This window comes from Haliotis rufescens, unplaced genomic scaffold (genome assembly GCF_023055435.1).
Source record: "Haliotis rufescens isolate VD_foot unplaced genomic scaffold, xgHalRufe1.0.p SCAF_17, whole genome shotgun sequence".
NCBI lineage: Eukaryota > Metazoa > Mollusca > Gastropoda > Lepetellida > Haliotidae > Haliotis > Haliotis rufescens.
Genome location: NW_025963857.1, coordinates 27781345 through 27803053, shown reverse-complemented (window position 1 = coordinate 27803053; position 21709 = coordinate 27781345). Strand labels below are relative to the sequence as shown.

General features: G+C 39.8%; 1 protein-coding gene across 1 annotated transcript in view; it reads left to right on the top strand.

Moving 5' to 3' along the window:
* The first annotated feature begins 268 nt into the window (after positions 1 to 268).
* The window catches only part of LOC124138624 (growth hormone secretagogue receptor type 1-like), a 46435-nt gene continuing 24994 nt past the window's right edge, over positions 269 to 21709 (top strand). The window contains exon 1 of the mRNA XM_048397821.1: positions 269 to 301. The gene's annotated coding sequence lies outside the window, so the exon portion shown is untranslated. The remainder of the gene's footprint in view (positions 302 to 21709) is intronic.

The window sequence follows — 21709 nt, the reverse complement described above, 5'->3', positions numbered from 1 at the left end:
AGGGTCGCGACCTTAGCATTGGCCGAAGTCAACGTTCTGTTATTGCAAGGCACCTACCTGACCAACTACTGAGAGTACACATATTTCCAAGCAGATTATATATAGTAAACGTGCTCCATGTCAATCAATCAATATTTTCTCATTGTTTGGCTGTTGTAACCAAGAGGGCGGAACTTATACTTTTGGCAACACTAAGAATCCAAGATAAGCTGACACAAAGGACTCTAGAATGCTATTGACGCATTTCTTACGCACAGAGACAGTTCAAGGATCTACTGCCAGGGAACAGGCCTCGTTTTACGTAAGTGTTCTTGTACGTTGCTGGCGACTGTTGATAGTGTTGATGAAAATTATCCAGATCCGGACATTGTGGAAGAGGGAAATCAAACCCACTGATCTTATTTGGAATATTATCAGTCACAAGAACCCGATAGCGTTCCCAAGATACTTTGGTGTTACCAAACATAAATAACTGATTAGTTTCCTTTTTATCAAGGAACAGCGGTCTCTGAAGTGACAAGTGTTTGTTTGTTTGTTGTTTAACGCTGCACTCAGCAATATTCCAGCTATATGACTGCGGTCTGTAAATAATCGGGTCTATAATCCAGTGATTGATACCATGAGCATCGACCCACGTAATTGGGATCGATGACATGCATCAACCACGTCAGCGAACCTGACCTATCGATTACGTTAGTCGCCTCTTACTACAAGCATAGTCGCATTGGCAAGCATGGTTTGCTGAAGACCTGTTCTACCCCGGATCTTCTGTCGTGACATTTGCATGAATGATGTCATACGTATGATCTGACATTTAGTACCTGTAACACAGCCGGACTTAATGCTATTTCTCGGCTATACAGGTGAGGTGAGGTGAAATGGGGTTGCACGTCGCCACCAAGATTGTTGCGCTAATATAGCGACGTGCATGCACGTGTGTGTGTGTGTGTGAGTGTGTGTGTGTGTGTGTGTGTGTGTGTGTGTGTGTGTGGTTTCTTGTACTAACTACAATGCCGATTTATAGTACCTGCCCACTGAGACACCATGCCGCAGTTTAACATGAATACCCCACTCAGACACAGTATACTGACTCCGAGCCAACCAGTCCTTGTGTTAGCCCCTTAATGCCGAGCGTCAGACAGGGTAACAACAACGTACGATCTTTTAACGTCTTTTGGTATGACGCGGCCGGGGATCGAACCCCGGACCTTCCGCTCTTCCGGGCGGACGCTCTACCACTAAACCATGGAGGCGGTCGGCTATACAGACTTTGTGTATTCAGTTTCAATTTTAAGAAGTAAGAGGAGAAATTTTCATTAATTTAGAGGAAAACGTGAGTACCTGTATGTACAATATACTTGTACATTATAAGTTGTAGCAGCGTCCCTCGTTCGTGCGATAAAATTATAGATTCGTCCGTCTTTAGGTTTTATACACCGAATGATACTGCTACAACAATTATATCTATGTTTCAATCTGTCATTGTTAAAATAATTGAAACATTGAAAATTGATAGGAAACGCTATTCGATTGAACTGAGGTTAACCTGTGCTGTGTCATGCACGGGACTTGACCCGTTAACAACGTGCAGCTATTTGCTTCGTAGCAGGGTGCAAGAGATATATTTTCCAGCTCGGAAAGTGATGCGCAGTCCTCTTGGCGGGGTATATTAATAGTATGTATTTATCTCCCAGCCGGGATACGTACATGTACTATGTTATCAAGATCACGTGAACCACTCAGGTCTCAACATTCGGACATGGAGGTAAGACATATGGTACTGATTTCCACCAAGTATTTCGTATCATATACATGTATTATTGTGTTACATAGAACGAGTAACATGTGGGAATTATAACATGTAGAACATACACAAACTGACTTACAATTGACTTGTTTGATTCATCAATATCGGTTGTTCTGTATCACAAACCGTCTCGGTAAGGCTTTCACCTTTGTTAAACATAATGTTAATTAGCTGATACAGCCCTAATTAAATGCAAAGCTGATCAAGAAATTTAGTGTCTGTGACTGTGCTTTATAATGATACTTCACTTCACTAAAGTTGCGTTGTAGTACTGAAGGCGACATGCAAGCTGTCTTGTAAGTTAAACGGAGTAATATGGTTTTTTTTTCGTTTTGCGGGTAGTAAATGTTTGTTTGACGTCATGGCATTTGCTTGTCACGTCTCAACAGACACTGTTCACACTTCGACTACTTCAAAGGAATGTTAAACTACGGTTTTCACGAACTCAATAGGACAACTAATACTAGTTCGTTAAAACCGTAGTTCGTTAAAAGCATATATACAGCATATATACAGCAAATGCCCGGGACCCCAAAAAGGTACGTTGCAGCCCTCAGTTCGTTATAAGCGTGTTCGTTTTAAACGTAGTTTACTGTAATTATCACACATGGTAACCGGTTAATAATTTACAATTTCAAACCGATTACAAGTATTTTGGGGATTGCGGGCCTACAGTGGCCCACGCAGAAACGTAATGACTCTCACAGCGGTGTCGGGCCGGGAAGTCGAAAATCTATTTACCAGTAGTACCGGAAAGGCGAATGGAGGGGTAAGGGACTGGGGACCGGGAAGGCGAATGAAAAGATCAGTGATGTGTACCCTCGTTATGTATACAACGGACACTTATACATTGAGGACACTGGGGTGTTGTGAGATGGAAAAGTGAAGAAAGAGATAAAAAAAAATGAAAATGATTACTAACTTCCATTGAACTCGTGAGACGGAAAAATAAAGAAAGAGATAATCTACTAAAATTGTTAAAATTGAACTCAGAGAATGTGATTACTAACTTCCATTGAACTCAGATTAAGTAATCTAGTAAAGAAACGATGAAGCGGGAATCAGTTAATCTCTACTACTATATCTTGTATTGAGAAGATGCGACTTTAACGCAAAAGTTGTTTGAATTGAACCACTCTTTGATTACTATATAGCTGAAAAGGACGTTAAATGTTAAACTCACTCACCTCATTCGACATATTGAAATGGCGGTAGGGCTGGAAATGCTCACCCTTATCGCCAAAACCTGGTGTCAATACTGATATTCAGTTATCAATTTATATAATATCCACCTCTATTTTGCATTTTACGCCATGGAAAAGGTTTCGTTAGATATTCTAGACTTGTTAAGCTCTGGCTTAAATAGTAATGATACCAGGTGGTCGCGAAAAGGTGATCGCATCCTGCCCCACTGGTGGCACACGTCACAAACACATGCAAAGGCAAGTCAATTTTCACCTGACAAACGCGGGAACATATGGTACAAGTCAAAATAGGGACAACTGCATCGGACATCATTTCTGTCACTGATGCGTCAAATTTGGAAATGTCCTCCACATGTCTACCATAAAACATTTTGAAAGCTTTACTGAGGCCTTGAATGCTGTAACCTTTTGAGCAACAGTCGTATGGCGCTCTTTGAAAAAAATTGTGGCTGGTTACAGGTAGAGCATGATCATGCCATGCTATCCTTTTCCGCGAACACATGGTGTCATCCCTGATTCTCAATTACCCATTCATATAATTGTCATCATTATTTTGCCTTTTACATCCCATGGAACCTGTCCACGCAGATATTTGAGACTGATTGGTCTCCGGCGTTGACGTTTTGAATCACTATTGTTAACGGTAACTAGAGAAGGCTTAATGGCATATATCCCCGTCATTGTTCACAGGAACGTGTTTGTGGCAATCTCTAGATAGAGTAAGCCATTCATTGTCACATCAACAGAGTCCGGGGATATCCCTAGGATAAATGAAGGGTTTATACAACTTAATTAATTATTGCCTTTTGTCATTCAGTAGCGATAGTCTGTGTCTGGTTACCAGACTATAAATATATGTATAGTTCATCTGTGATGAGTGCAATAAAAGTGTGTGCTTGTGATTGAACTAGCCTGGACTAATGCTGTTCTAGTCCAATGAGATATCATGCCGCAGTTTAACATGGGTACCACTGAAGGTTCTCTCTTCTCTGATATCATCTGCTTGAAACCGATTTCTCTGCTCTCAATACCGTACTTGTTTCAACATGTAAATAGAGCAAATCAAGAAATAGAGTGTGTTTCAGGACCTTTCGTGGCATACTTTGGCACTTTGGCACATTACACTTTGGCAACACGCAATGATTTGGTAAAATCAACAGAAGCAGTAAAATATAACAACCGGATAATATAGCCATTCTGTCAGGCGAGTATTTACGATTTGCCCTGGTAATTCTATTCTGAAAAGGAAGTTCTTTGCATATTTGTATACTTCAAATGAATAATATTGAGACAAAACGAAGACTGTGAATCACATTCTGATGAACACACCTACACGTCCGATTTTGAAAATATGTTTCTGTTATTATTTGGTTTATGTATTAACTGATATCTATCAGGTACGCATCTTGTCCAATTGCAATAGACGAACTCGTTTTCGTTTATTTAAAATAAATTATGTACATGGTAAGGATAAGCTATACGGATAAACAGCTTCTTTATTTCAGTTATCCTTACTTCGTACTCCAACTTCTAAATGACTCTCAAAGAAGTTATGGTAAAAGCAGTAATCTAATGTTGTGCCGAAAACGTTTCAAAATCTGTTTTACAAATCGAGTTGGAATTTTACTGAGGACGAATATTAGGTAAGAAGGATATTAATCTTTATATATGTAGCACTGCCGTTTTTCTCCGACTTCGCAAAAGACATAAAACATGCAAGCCATGAAATAAAGCAAAAGGTGACGAAAATGTCAGTAATTCATTTCGTTTCATGATGAGGATAGTACTCCATTAATAATAGTGCAACATAAGTCAAATTAGGTGAATGCGGGAATCTATTAACTAAACTACTCCGAACTCAGGCCCCAACCTGCCCCGTCGCCGATCGGAATCACCATACCCTACCAAGGCCCGGTCAATAAGAGCAAAGCCAACATAGATGTCACTGTTTCTAGTGGCAGGACCATCAAGACCAATCTACGAGCCAATGACAGAGGAACAGCAGCGCATGTCCAAACCCTAGAGGATGTATATGCGAGATCCCCCGCAACTGTGGCCACAAATACATTGGAGAAACTCTCAGGTCAGACCCCTCAACACCAGACTCAAAGAACACCAGCCCTCTATCAACAAACTGGACCTGAAATTCGCTATTTTCGAACGCATCCTCAAGACCCAAGACCATAACATCATGTGGGAAGCCAGCAAGCTAAGTCCTACCTACCAACAACAACAACTGGATACAAAGGAAACTACAAGAAGCCATTGACATCAGGAGACACCAGCCAGCCATCTGCCCAGTGCTTGTGACTTGTTGCTTTGATTATTGTATGTGCTAATTATCCAACTGCCTTCCATTTGCCCATCGTCCTTTCAATTGCACTTACCTATTAGTGATAGTTACTCCCATTTCTGCCTCCATTGTCCATTGCCTTTTATCAATCCTGACTTCCAGTTGATCATGCCTATCACCTATCAGCGCTATCTGTTAAGTTACTTTGTTATGTATCCACCTTTGTTATTTTATTAATTTTGTTATTCCTACAGGGACATATATATCTTCTCAGCTTTGTAGTATATACTCACCTGATAAAGGAGTAAGTTTGTACTCCGAAACGTTGTGATATCTCATAATAAAGAAGTTGACATCAATAAATTCTCTTCCTTACATGTGTGTTATCGCCATTGCTTATGATTTGCGTCGACGTACCTCCACGATTATAGTTTCAAAATCGATATTTCTGTTGGAATAGGTTCATTAATCGTGATCAAAATACAAAAAGTATGTACAATGTACAGTACTTACATATATGCCTCATGAAACAAAAGTAGTTTTTGCTTCAGTATTTCTGTTGTATGTGCATATTATGTCACGCCACACTCACTTTCAGATCTAATTAAAATGTGCATCATAAAATGACATCGGCATCGATGGGGTTAATGCCGAGCGCCAGGTAAGGTAGAAATCAGTACCATCTTTTAACGTCTTTTTGTATGACACTGCCGGGGTTGAAACGGCAAACTTTCCGCTCGCCGTACAAACGCTCCTATTTCTAAAGTAAAATTCAAAAATAGTTGTAATTTAATACAGAATTTCGATCACAAAAATATCATGCATGTTCATGGATTTTACCAAAGAGGAAAAATCAACCAGTGTCACTTTGGTGGAACCTTTGATTTCGAAGAAGTATTACAGGCGACGTCACTCATTCTCACACATGAACAAAGAAGCAACTCTACAGTGATGCTTAGTGATTAGTTGATTCTTATTTACGTTGAAGCTGTTTCTGATTAATTCCCTTCTGTCGCGTGTGAGAACTTACGGCTCGGAGTCCGGACGGACACGTCAAACGACTGGGTTCAAATTACTAATAAATAACAACGACAGAATACGACAATGGTATCACACGTAGACACGCAAATCGAGCCGTTAAACTGTAAAAGATCAATAAATAAAAGCGACAAAACCATTTCAATAATCATAAAAAAATCTCTGCTAAAGACATTGAACGATCCCGATTATATCATAAGCACGTGTTCACACGAAGAGCAGTGGAACAGAGTACACGCCAAAATAGTGAATTGCATCAAACATCATGTTGGCCACTGATGCGTCATATCTGCCGGACGTCCACTTTTGGAAACTATACTTAGGCGTTGAATGATGTGACCCTGATCAAACAAGTTTTGAGCCAGAGTGGTATGACGCTCTTTGAAGTTTTCATAGAATATGATATAGAACGAGCATTATCGATTGTACCTCAACAGTAAACATGTGGACACCAACGGCTGGAGCTGCTGGAAACGTGCTCGACATGAAGGGCAAGTTAAAGTCGTCCCTCTTATCCTACGTTCTTGTGGATAGCTTTTTGTCGCTCAGAATATGTAAAAATAATGTAAGTATGAAAAACAAGAGTCGTGAGGTAACAAACGAGGTAGAAGTGTGTTTACCTCGAAGTGGATGATGATGAAATATGCCTCTACCACCCCTCGTATTATCATAGTATATATTTTAGTGGCCTAATGTTGGTTGCTGGTGATCTCTAGCCCATTTTTATAATGTATTGGTTAGAATAGTCACTTTTTATGGTAACATGCTAGTTTTAAATCTATATCTGTGATAGTCTAGTAAATTTTAGTCCTTTGTCGACAGATTTTATATTCTATATTTATATATTATTCCTGTAGAACTTGATCTTAACTCACTCACTCATTCATAATATATTATGATCTTCCACAATATATAGAACAGTACAACACAATCACATTAACAACATTCGAACTTTAAAAGCAATAATATTATTAAAATGACGGTGTTTTAAATTGCTACAATTATACAAAGACCCACAGTCTCTGTGATGTTCTTTTCTTCAAAAGTTTCAAAACCTTCATGATTAGCTTTGAAATTCATCAGGAAGTGTTGGAAGACATAACAGAGAAAATTTCAAGGCGATTTTCAGCTTTGATCTTTCCGTATTCTAATCATTCAGTGAAAATCTTAAGTATTCAAACGTCAACGCCAGAGAATAGTCAGTTTCGATAAAAGGCAAAAATAGCGGTGACAATTATTTGAATAAATCACTGGAAATCAGTGATGGCATCTAATGTCCGCGAACAGAAAACGTTAGGGGTGTTCATTTTCCAACGTTCGTGTCTTTAGACATAAAACATTTTAGCTGTTGCAAGTAAAGACAACTAATAATACAAAAAATGTATGTATACTGTAACTTCCTTTGTACGGCAATTGAGAGGGATATTTTGTAGAATGACATGTGTCTTAAAAGAACATGTTGAGATGCCTTGTTGCATCGCCAATAACATAAGTGGAACGTCCACGAGCCTATTAATAATTCAGCATGTGTCGAAATGTCTGAAAGCTTGCATTTCCACATTTATCTTCCATTGTCTAACAGCGGAAAAAGTAATTGTGCTTCTTGTAAAATTCAACAAAAATATATTTAATCTGAAATTAAATAATGCATCTTTCAACACATATTCATGAAGACATCTCAACTTTAAGGTCGGGATTCACAATTTGCACGTGCATATTCATGAATGTCGTATATTTTGAATGTTTGCGTGTGTGTTTGGAGAATGATACTCCAATACACGTGTTCTTAATGTGATCAGCACACGATTATTGTTTTGCTATCAGGTGCTCACAAAATAACTTTTGTGTAACGATAAATAACGCTTGTGCAATGTCACCGTTTGCTGAAAATCAACGTCTATGCGCCGTGGGTATGGTGTAAAACGAATATGAGATTTCATTAGAGACGTTTTCTACAGCAGCGTAACACGCATGACATGCCACGGGCCAATCGTCAACGTGTGACGTCACGTCAACAAGACAACCATATTCGATTGGTGCTTCTTCGAAATCGATATCAAACTGTCAGATTAACAGCATGGAAAATTCATTGGTTGAATTTGTGGCAGAACCGTACGCAACCGGTTGAGTAAGCACAATATTCGGCCCAGCGATACGCCCAAAGTTGCTGCAAGGTCACCGTCAGGCACGCCTAGAATGGTGTAGAAGGTATCCAACTAGAGTCGCAGCTTCACTGAGTAACGGGGGCGGTCGGGTAGCCTTGTGGTTAAAGCGTTCGCTCGTCACGCCGAAGACCCGGGTTCGATTCGCTACATAGGTACAATTTGTGAAGCCCACTTCCGGTGTCTCCCACCGTGATATTGCTGGAATATTGCTAAAAGCGGAGTAAAACCATACTCACTCACTCACTGAGTAACGATACGTATGATTATAATATCACATGTTGATGAACGTATCTTCAACGTGGATTAAAGCATCATCTACGTAGATGATTTTTAAAAATTAGACTGTGGCACCAATACGCTTCCATATTAACTACCTGATCGTTTCAAAGTATTAAGAGAAGTTTGCTCTCAGGGAGGAATCTGATATTGAGCTGACTCAGTAAGCTTCCATTTTGATTGAACCTCCACATGTTAGTTTTGTTTATAAAACACGGTAGAGAGTCCAAATACACCGTGTTCCAATGAAAAATCCATGTATTGACCATAATGTGACCAGCATCTGTGTTTGTTTGTTTGTTGTTTAACACCGCACTCAGCAATATTCCATTTATATGACGGCGGACAACATCTGTGACTTCCGAGAAAAACTACGTACCTTTCTTCATTTGCTATTTGGGTACATTTGTTACAAATATTATGTTAAAAATATATGTGTTGACAAAATGAGATTTACATGTAGTACCAAACATTATATCCGACATTACGATACGTAATGTTATTCAGAATAATTAAACATTGGTCATCATTTAATTATTGTTGCAACAGACGTTTTGAGTCAGCACAGCACTGTTGTACGCTGCCATGTCCGAGTGTTTCTCCTGACCCCCAGTGAACATGTCTTGGATGAGATAAAACGACGCTTACGACAGTACGAAGACCATCAGTTAACGTTAGGTCACTTCGACATCTGGTGGTCGTGCAAGGGACTAAAGGCGTCCATTCAGAACGATTTAGCGTTACCCGTGTATTCAACATCGTCCTTTTGCTGTACTGCCATGGTCGGCTGTTTCTCCAGATCGCTTCCCCATAGAACACGTCTGGGATGAGATGTATCGACGCCTACGACAAGACCAGAAGCAGCCAGTAACGCTAGCCCTGCGGTCGAATCCTTGGTTGACATTTGGAACAACATCATCCAGGCTGTTTTCAAATATCTGGTGTCTTCAATATGCAACCACTGCCTCGCCTGTGTCAACGCAAATGGAAGTCACACCCGATACCGACATTGTTAATTGAGTTGTTATGATAAAACACTGGTCGGACGAATGGCCAAAAATTATGTTGTTATTTCTAATAACATAACATTAACACCGGTTTATATGAAGCACGGGTTTTTCTGTTATTTTTATGAGCATCTCAAATACATGTAACTTTTTTTAGAAACCGTTTTTGAGTGTCTGCCGATGTAACTACTGCCATGACTTTGAGGTCCCCATTACCCCTTAAAAAACATAGCAGTAGTGTCATCGGCAGGCACTTATAAAAAAGGTTTCTAAAAGAAACTAAAGACTTCAGATATTAATAAACAGTTTGCACACTGAAAGTCCAATCCCAATATGGTGCACTTATTTCCGTCCCTTAAATTTTGTTTTTCGAATATATACTGTACGGCAAAAGAAACGTCAACCTAAGTAACATTGCATGAAAAGTTGTCATTTAAATATCTGGGTAATTTTTGGCAAAGTTACTAAAATTTAACATTACCTTGTCCGGAAAAATGAAATTTGATGATAAAAAAACAAAGCAGGTGACAATAAAACCAATCGCCCAGACGCATCACTGCCACGGCAATGGTAACCTGCTGCACGTGAGTTCCGTGCAAATTGAAATGCGCATGCGTTCCCCCATTTCTTCCCACTATAAAAATCCACCCAGATCGGATAACATTCGTTCGTTATTGAATTGCTACGTACCACATGCCAAGATTGACAAGAAATCAGCGACAACATGCCCTTGGGCTATTGCAATCTGGACAAACCGCCTGGCAAGTAGCCAATGCATTTCAAGTCCACGTAAGGACCATATACAGGCTCCAGCAACGGTACCAGACCACCAACACTACAGATGACCGACCACGTAGTGGAAAACCAAGGGTCACCACCCGACGTCAGGATCGTCAGATTGTGCCACATCATCTTCAAGATCGCTTTGTTACTGCTGCGGAAACTGCTCGACAGACCATGGGGCCACACCAGCGACACTTTAGTGCGGACACCGTGCGTCGACGATTGACAAGCAAACACCTCCACTGTCAAAGGTCACACCGAGGACCCATTCTCATACCACGTCATCGCCAGGACCGTCTTCATTGTGCAACACAGCACCAACATTGGCGCCACCAGCAGTGGAGAAGAGTCCTCTTCTCAGACGAGAGCCGTTACTGTATCTCAACGGCAGATGGCAGAGAGAGAGTCTGGCGACGCCGTTGGAAACGTTATTCGGATGCTTGTGTTGTTAAGAGAGACTTGTGGGGTTGTCCGAGCATCATGGTGTGGGGTGGAACTGGTCTAGCACAGAGGGTCGGCCCTGTGGTCTTCCAGAACATCGGTCCAGGGAGAGACAATGGTGTCACAGCAGTTCGGTACATTGATCAAAGTCTTGAGACCACACGCCATACCTCATTTGGCACGTCAGCGCAACCACGAGTTTCAGCATGATAACGCGCGTGCCCACACTGCAAGAGCAACAAGAGACTTCCTCCGGCAGAATGGCATCAGAACCATGCAGTGGCCTGCCCTCATGATCAGTCCCGATTTAAATCCCATTGAGCACCTGTGGGAAGAGATTCAAAGACGGCTGAATGACGTCCGACCAAGGCCGACAACTGCAGCTGAACTGCGTCAGACATTCCTCATTTTCTCAGAGACTAGTGTTGTGTTTCACTTTAAGAACATTTGACACTTGAATTTCAACCTTGTTGATCAGTTTAGCCAAGTTCCATCTTTTTAATATCATAATGTCTCAAAGTATGTTTACTGTGTTTGGACAAATAACGTTTCTCATATGTCTATCCGTGGTGACGTTTCCTTTGCGGTTCAGTATTTTACTATGTTTTCGCTTACGGCAATCTGACGCGATAGCTTTAGATCGGCACTACTGATTACTTGTCATCGGAGCAAGCTGGCTATGCGGTGGCGAGTTCACTGCAATGCTCTATGCTTTTTATTTGAACCAAGGTTTTCGAGGTTGACACTTACCCGAGAGGAAACGATTGCTAGGAAATTGATAAGGACAATGTGCATGTAGGTAAAAGCTCTCAAATGAGACAGCGATGACAACAGGAGAATCTGACCTGAAAGCACAGATAGACCACTTACCCTGGGGTCACTTCAAGTGCTCTACATGTATCCCTTTTTAACCAGGAAACCTGAGCTGTGTTCTCAGAGCTTTTGGGGAAGTCGATGAAGTGAGTTTTTTTGTGTTTGTGATTAATGGTACACACGAAGAGGTCGGCTTGTCTTCGTGAGTGAATATGTATTAGGCATTAACCGATCGAGTTCGGTTGCGGTGCAAGAATCATAACCTTGCCATCAGTAGCAGATGAAATACATCTTAATCTGTTGGACAAATGCACAATCGTTTATGTTTGTAGAAGAAATATAGATATGGGACTTAAGTAGATATTGCCTTTAACTATTGTCTGTTTGTATTTTTGTTTTTTTGTTTAACGCCGCATTCAGCAATATTCCAGCTATTCATATTCCATATGACGGCGGTCTGTAAATAATCGAGTATAATCGGATATATATATTTTGGTACTAGATGTAAATCCCATTTTGTCAACACATTTAGAATCAGCTCAATATCAGATTTCTCCCTGCGAACAAAATGCTCTAATTTGAAAAATACTTTGAAACGATCAGGTTGGAAGCGTATTAGTACCACAGTCTACATAATATATATATTATTATTTTTATCATTTACGTAAGTGATACTTTTATCCACGTAGAATATGTGAACCGCCTCCATGGTCTTGTGTTGCAGCGTCCGCCCGGAGAGCGGAAGGTCCGGGGTTCGATCCCCGGCCGCGTCATGCCAAAAGACGTTAAAAGATGGTACTTGTTGTTATCCTGTCTGGCGCTCGGCATTAAGGGGCTAGAACAAGGACTGGTCGGCTCGGAGTCAGTATACTGTGTCTGAGGGGGGTATTCATGTTAAACTGCGGCATAGTATCTCAGTGAGCTTGCACTATAAATCGGCATCAGTCCGGACTAGTACAAGCACGTCGCTATATAAGTGCAATAATCATGGATGCGACGTTAAACCCCATTTCACCTCACCTCACCTCTCCGTATGTGATATTATTATCGTAAGTATCGTTACTCAGACAGTCAAGTTGCGACCCTTGTTGGATAATAGTTCATGCAAACATTGATATTTTAAATCAAAGTAAGTACTTAATTACAGTTGATTTAAGTAAATGTTTGGGGGCGTGTTGGTTGGTTTTTTTCTCCGGTCTTCTCCGTATTTTAACAACATACTGAGATCATTTCAACCTTTCAAACTATCAGCGCTAAAATAAAAACACAAACTGCAGAATTGTACGTTCAGTGCTTCATAGGATGATGACGAGTATTAGTTTGATATAGTTTTATAGTTTCAGTGATTCACACCCCATCATATTCACGTTTTACCTCTTAAATCAAATTTCCGTACTGGAGAAATCATTAGAACCAACATATATGAGTGATTTCTCCGGCTCTAACCTTGTTATGGTTGATATATAATTTCGCTAAAATTTTGAATAATGAGCTATAGTTATCTGTTTGTAGTTCGGAGAACATTTTGTGCTCTCTTCTCTTTAATACGGTTGTAAGAAAGTGTTACGTGTGTCATTTGTGTGGTAACTTCGGCACGTTGAAATGAAGATTTACTTAATGCAATGTTAAGAAAGGTAGGAAGTCTAACAAATCGGTCATTATTAATTAAGCCAGAGGTTATATAGAGAGAAGAGAGAGAGAGAATAATGTTTATTATAGTGTCACATGTTATATACACTTCATACTAAAACACGTACATGAACAGTAAAATATAACATCCGACCAGGTATGGCCTACGAGACACTAGACATAAAAGCAAATTATAACGTCATGATCTGGGTAAGGTAAAATAAGACATATACTAATATAACACAATGTTTAAAATTAAGGTTTGGTTATGAACACGCACGCACGCACGCACGCACGCACGCACACTCACACTCACACGCCAAATTACTTATAAAGTCACACGCTCTCACGCCCCCCCCCCCCCCCCCCCCCCCCCCCACACACACACACACACACGCACTACACAATATTTTCTGGTGTTTCTATGGATATAGTTTGATAAGACATAGGGTTCAGGCGCTAGATCCTTCTTAAGCAATCTATAGGTCCTCAGCTTATTACCATTAGGGTTATTAGCATCATTCCACAGTTTCATCCACTTGAAATAATTTTTGCTTAATGAGAGTGGCCACGACGTTTAAGTTTCTAGCTAGCTTGTAAACCTCCTTTTCCCATGAGCGCCCTCTTTTACTTGACCAAGCATGAATGACACGGGGCAATCTTGTAATTTCCATACTGTTAAGGCGGAAGAATAAGCGAAATACTTCTATGCGTTGCTTAGTGACACATGATTTCCAACCCATGTCTCCCCTGGCGGCGACATTTGACGCATTACGTCTAAGTATATATATAACTGATCGAAGTGTCGATTACTTGAGAAAATATTGTTACCTAAGTCGATAATTTGATAGTAGGTGATACTTTCTTCTTCGTAGATTATTTTATTATGCACGAAGATGAAAGTATCTTCTACGTAAATTATAGTATCATCTATGTAAGTAAGACTTTCATCTACGTATACGATACTTCTTTTAGACTGTGGACCTAATACGCTTCCATAAGTAGTGACTAGAGACACATTACTAATGACGGTCAGCTAAGTATACTTCCCCCAATAATCCTTTGCGAGCTCAACTTAAGAGCTTGTTTTTCTTCGAGGTGAATCAGTAATTTCATCTCACATTTCTTTCGTACATTGTGGTATGTATGTACAGTGTAGGCAGCACAAACTACTCAAAATACGAGAACATGTACAGAATAGTGAAGCAAACGGGAGAATTGGTAACATGGTCCTGGGCAATCAAAGATCTACATGTGAACATCTCTTTGGCAACAAATGAAAGAATGATACTGTTATGTGTTCAATTTGTATTTTTTATATTTATTTATTATATGGGGAAAAAAGCAATGTTCAAATCATCACTTTGTAACATATCCTGTGCATGTGTACGTACGTGTGTACTTATGAGTACAGTAAACTACGTTTATAACGAACTTACCTATATAAGGAACTTATTTTTTACTCCCGGCAATTTGTTGTATATATGCTGTATATATGCCTATACCCAACTACGGTTATTACGAACTAACATTAGCGATCCCTTTGAGTTCGTTATAACCGTAGTTTAATGTACTTTGATCTATTACAAAACGGTAATAAACATTAGCGGTCCCTTTGAGTTCGTTATAGCGTAGTTTACTGTACTTTGATCTATTACAAAACGGTAATAATTTGCAGTGAGCTATTGTACTTCAGTGGATAATGCCATGAAGATTAAATCATACGCCAAAAATGTTCAACCGACCTGCATCATTAAACGGTAATCGAAACTCGGATATACATTCTGTATATAGAGAATACTACACTCATTCCCGTTAGATACCATAGAAAGTTCACGAGTTCACGAAAATGGTATCTAACGAGAATGAGTGTGGTATTTTATTTATTACCCACGTTAAATATATATTTAAGTGTAAATACTTAACAACTTTCGTTCATTGACCGACCAAACTGAAACCGGTTGCAAAAATCTGGTTGCGCATGAATATTGATATATGCCCAAATATGGGCATTGTTGACATGCATACGCATACGCATTAACCATATGCTCCTGAAGTTGTGTTTGCAAGCATAACAACAGCGCACTCAAGATCCTTTTGGAAGAATTTCTTCAACTTATGGTAATTCAAGCGCCAAGTTGTAAGAACGCAGGACACCAATAAGAAAACCTGAAAAGTCATATTAGCGCCGCGCTTTGAATATCTGACCTACATTCGGTCACTCGCACTGCCGGTGTCAAAATGGTTCTGTTTCTTTGATCTATCAGCTGAATTTATTTCATGTCCGTACCATTTTGGAAGGGGGAAATCAGAGTGTACGCCAAAGACATTCATGTTAATTGTACCACCCTCTACTGAAGACGTGAAAATCAAAAGTCTCCTTGCATGTCAGTGACAGCTTCGAAAGAAGGGCAAGGTCACCACCGGAATAAGAAAAGTCAACCGTGATCTACTCACAGCGTTTTACGCTAGAGATGGGGAATGTTATTGTTCACATAAATTGGCCACTAAATCAGAAATCAGTCACACACCCACGGAGTTTTCGAATGATTTGTATCGGAAATGTTCACTTTGAGTGATCTGGTAGTGCAGTCGTGAACAATCAACTCCCTCAACAGTGCCACAAAAAACGCTTCGAAGGGGACACTAATGGCACAACCCAAGTAAGTCTAGATATCTGTCAAATTGAAAGTTCTGAAAGTGGTCGGGTGCGTCACGCTCATGGGGACCCTCGATCTATTTATCGGTAGTCGTACATTGTAAATGGATACAGCTCGATTACATAATGTCTGTAGAAGCCCTATGCATAACCTACATAGAGTGCAAACCGAATTTGATGCGCGTGACTATCTTCTCTGGTTTAATAAAGTGTTAAATATCTCTTGATTCGAATAATATATGAATTCAGAATATTCATATACAAGTTTTAATTTTAGGTGATTAAGAATTAAAACTGCTCTGGTCTAGTGTTATTGCTTATATTTGTTGGGTCTGAATATCTGAAGGAATTTGACTAAGAACCTAAACACACAGCTGAACATCAATAATTCCCTTTTTAATGCTCATCTGGAAATGTTACAGCAAACATATCTGCAAATGGTTTAACCGTTTGTTCCTCTCACCGAAGATTCCCACGATGGGTACAATTCTCTTTATCCCCTACATACTTAATCAAGACACAACACCATTAACATGGGAATACGCTGTGTGATACACGGCCGATTTATTTGCGTATAGTATAAAACAAAGATATTCATTGAATACACATTTGTATATACATTGTCAGCAATCTGCTATGAATATTTATATTTTGCTGAAGCCCGACACGTAAAACCAGATATAAAAACTTTTATAAGAAAACATCTGGAACCGTGTTCCCTCAACGGATGCAGCAGCAAATACTGGAGGGTATACAGCATACTCATGACATGTATATGCAATTCCAAACAGAAATACTAACAATTCATGAACATATGTTACAAATGAATTTCATAATGTATTACATACAGTGCAACTCGCATAGTATATGCAGTATTATCAAGGGCAAACACTGTATTATTAAGGCCCGCCGGCCAAGCAATATCATTGCATCCAACAATGCACACTTTCACAATAAAACAATGCTGTATTATAAAGGCTCGCCAGCCAAGCGATATCATTGCATCCAACAATGCACACTTTCACAATAAAACAATGCTGTATTATAAGGGCCCGCCGGCCAAGCAACATCACTGCATCCAACAATGGACTTTCTCAATGAAGCAACGCTGTATTGTAAAGACTCGCCAGCCAAGCAATGGCATCACTTACAACAGTACACATTACCCTCAAATGTGTATTCCATTTCAACGACTATCTGCAACACATGAAATCATTAAATCATAAAATGAAGAACCAAATTTAATATACATGTTCATCAAATAAATATAAGAAACAAGTGTGAGGCCGTGCATGCACAGTGAGCGAGAGAGAACAATTCAAAATTGTACTACCCCTTATATACCCCCTTAATCACGCCACCTAGGGGCACATAATCACCTTGATTGACATACCGCTAGGAGAAAATAATTTCTAACTTATTCATTCTTCAATATTATTTCTCCTTATCCCCTACATACTTAATCAAGACACAACACCATTAACATGGGAATACGCTGTGTGATACACGGCCGAGATGTACAAAGAAAGTTATAGGCCTAAGGGAAGTGATACTTTCATTCTGTTATCAATACTATCTTTGATGTAACCATCTTTAGCGTTCTCGCTTCTCCAACGACCATGTCGTTTGAACATACGATCTGGTATACCATTATTTGCAGCTGCAGTAGCACCACCACTGCGTAAGCTATGCAGACCATACTTCTTGATGTTGTCAACAAAGGGAGTTAAAGCATCAATAAATAGTTCCCTTAACCTGGTATAAGACAGTGGAGCATTGTCCTTTCTAAGGACATAGCCTGAACGACATTTGCTTACATTCCTGAATATGTATTGATCACAATCTGGATGAATAGATGCAGCTTGTAAATATCTCTCCACACAGGCTACTCGACACATCTTGGAATCTGTCCTACTAATAACAAGCCATGCGCCATCCCTGTATATATCCGTCTTTGACTTTTCAATAAAAATGACCATGTGACTTATAAAATAAGATATCAGAACGAGATAAATGAATTAATTCTGCAGATCTTAAAAATCCGGCGAAAGCTAATAAACACATAGATACTATTCGCAGATCCATTAAAGATGCATTGATCATTTTTGAATCATACAACCGTTCAAGTATATCAACTGTGATTGGCTCCTTTTTAACCACTGGCTTAGACAGTTTGCGCTTTGCTCCTTCCAAAACATTCTTGACAAGGCTATTTTCAGTGGGACTCTCTAGTCCAACGTTACAATGAGCATGCCTTAAACTATAAAATGCTGTTAACACTGGTGATATTGTTTCACTCTGTTGTACAATAGACAACAGATAAATAGCACAATGCAAATGTGAAACGGGCAACTGATCACACATATTATTAGCGTTTGCCCACCTTTTCCAAGCAGCAAATCCATTGCTATATTTTTTATAAGTAGAATCTGCCCTGGACCGTGCCAACAAACCTGGTAGCTGTCCAGCTAACTGGCGCACATTCAAAGGGAGTTCATCAAGTTCATCACTATAGGCATTCTGAAGGCTATCTGTAAATACACAGCAAAATATTACCTAAAATCCACATAAAGTGCAATCATATCAAAATGCAAATCGTGTTCACCGAACAAACCACCTTTGATTCTGCTTGCAACAAACGCTTCTTTGGCCCTAGGCAAATATATTTGATCTTTGATTTGCAAAATACGCTCAGAATTCACATATAACAGTGGCCAAAAGCACGCTGAATGCCACTCTGGGACGGCCAACCTTCCAACTGCATGACACTCTGCCATGTGTTTGATTACTCGCGGTATCAAACAAATAGGGGGAACAACCCAACTAATTGTACCTCTCCAGTTAACAGTGAAACAGTCCACTGCCTGGCATCCAGGATTACTGAAACGATAGTTAAATTGGACAACTTTTGTGTTATAATATGAAGCCAGCCTATCAACTTGATGAGGTCCCCATTTCACATCTATTTCCTGAAAAATATTTTTGGAAATGCCCCAATCATCGTAATCAATTAGCTTGCTAAGATAGTCAGCTTGCATGTTCTCATGGCGAGGAATCCACTGAAGATGGAGCTCAACACTGTACTGTAAATATAGATCAAAGATCTGCAAAGCAAGCGATTGTAGATGGAGCTTCATACTGCCTTTTTCAATAATAGATACAACATTTTGATTGTCAGTAAACCATTTGACTCTCTGATGACCTAGGGTTGCAACAAAGCTTTGGAGAACCATACACACAGCTTTCAGCTCTCTCCATGTTGAGCTGCGAGTAATTTCATCACGGGACCACTGTCCATGGGATATATACTACAGAGTCTACATCCACGCAGTATCCACCATAACCACTTTGGCTTGCATCCGAATACACCAATCTTTTTGTCAATGCTGTTTGCACAATCGTTCTAGAAATATACCTATGTATATTGCGATGCCAAAATGTCAGCTGCTTGATGCTAGTATCTGACAAGTATATAAGACTGTTCCATGATGAAGCAGCAACAACATCAATACTCATAGCTCTTGTCATGAGTTGTACAACTGGTCCTATCACTAATTTCATAGAAACTAATTGACCAACAACTGATGCTACAGATCTAACCGATACACGTTTAGTCTTGTATTGTAACAGTTTAGTTATAGCTTGTTTGACCTTGTCAACCTTCCTGAGAGGTACAGTCATAGTCATGGAAGTAGTATCGATACCAAAACCAAGCCATTCAAGAGATTGCGACGGTAGCCAAAGTGATTTCTCAACTTTAGGAACAACGCCTGAAGAAAGCAGATCTCTCTTTATATCACACCCTGCTGTCTGCGCTCCAGTATCCGTAGATACAGATAGAATGCCGTCGTCTAGGAAGGTAACTATCTTATGGCCATCAAACCTCCACTTTTTGACTAGTTGTCTCATGACTTTTGTAAATACATATGGAGCAGACGTCAAACCAAAAGGCAAAACCAAGAATTTGTAGTAGCATATTCTACCTGCTTCGTTAAATCATGCAAAACCAAGAAAATCAGTACGAGATGGAATTATATCTATATGATGGTATGCTGAGTGGATATCAAATTTTATCAACCAGTCATTCATATTAATATATGCCGATGCAGTCTTCCAATCTTCATATTTAATACTCTGCTTGAAGATATATTTATTAACTCTGCTAAGATCAAGAATTAAACGTCTTTTTCCTGACGACTGTACTGAAACAAAGGACTAACAACACTAGGGGGAGCAACACATTGGCACACCAGGTCCTTCTTCAACAACTCACCAATAGCCTGCGAGACAAAGTCTCTGTGTTTAATAGCAGACTTGTTATTCTTATCATGCAATTTAGGCGGGGTCGAAATAAACGGAATTATATATCCATTAGCAATCCAATCAATAACACATTGAGATGCACCTATCTCACGTCAATACTGTATATTACTTTTGAGACGGCCCCTGACTAAGATTTCAGCTGTACCTTGTCCACACTCAAAATAGTTATCAGTGAACTGACAAATCTTGGCAAGAACTACTGGCGTTGCTGACTTGAGGCAACTTGTCCGCCGGCTGTCGCCCCTTGACCTGTTCCGAAGTAAGGACAGTCTTTCCTGAAGTGAGGGAATTCGCCACATGCGAAACAGGCCCCTGATCTTTGCCCTTTTCCACGAAAAAGCTGGTTTGTGATTGGCTGCATATGATGTAAAGTAGAACCAGGTTGAACAGCAACTTGCACGGGGTGGGTGACAGTCGCCGAACGTCTTGACCTATTTGCCTGGCACGTTTCTGTTTGAGTTTTCGGACAGCTTTGCTTTCAGCTCTGTTGATACGTTTGTCGTCATCGGAATCATCCGCCAGCTCACGAGAAACATAGTTCTTAACCGTTTCCCACCCACCTTCAGATGTATCTGCTATTTTGATAAGCTTGTTCCTTCTGTTGATCCTGTCGAGCTCTGACGTTACGGAAGCTTCTGCTTCGTCCAGACGAGAAGACTGGATATCTCCCAGAATTTTCTGGAGGCAATCTATACTTTCCTGATTAAAGTTGAATTGAATTTTGTTCTCCTCTCTTGACCATGTAAAATCTTTTTCTGCTTTCAACTTCTTTAAATCTTTTGAAGTCTGTATAAACTCTTCCCTCAATGAACCAATCTTCTCATTAAGAGAGGCTTGAAACTCTGTTTTATTCGAATTAAGCTGTTGCAAAATGGCGTCCAGTTTAGCTTCTGTATCCATATTGACGAAACAAGTGTGAGGCCGTGCATGCACAGTGAGCGAGAGAGAACAATTCAAAATTGTACTACCCCTTTTTACCCCCTTAATCACGCCACCTAGGGGCACATAATCACCTTGATTGACATACCGCTAGGAGAAAATAATTTCTATCTTATTCATTCTTCAAACGAGAGAAATATTATTGCGTGAAGCCTATGTCTGGTGTCCTTCGTAATGTGGCTGGAATTTTTCTTTAAAATTTTTTCTTTAAATCCTACTTTCTCACCCACAATATCACACAATAATGAACCGGTTGCACATACAGAACACATACGTGATGTATATTGCTTATATAGAAGTCAGGATGCAATACTATTGGGACGACAATGAG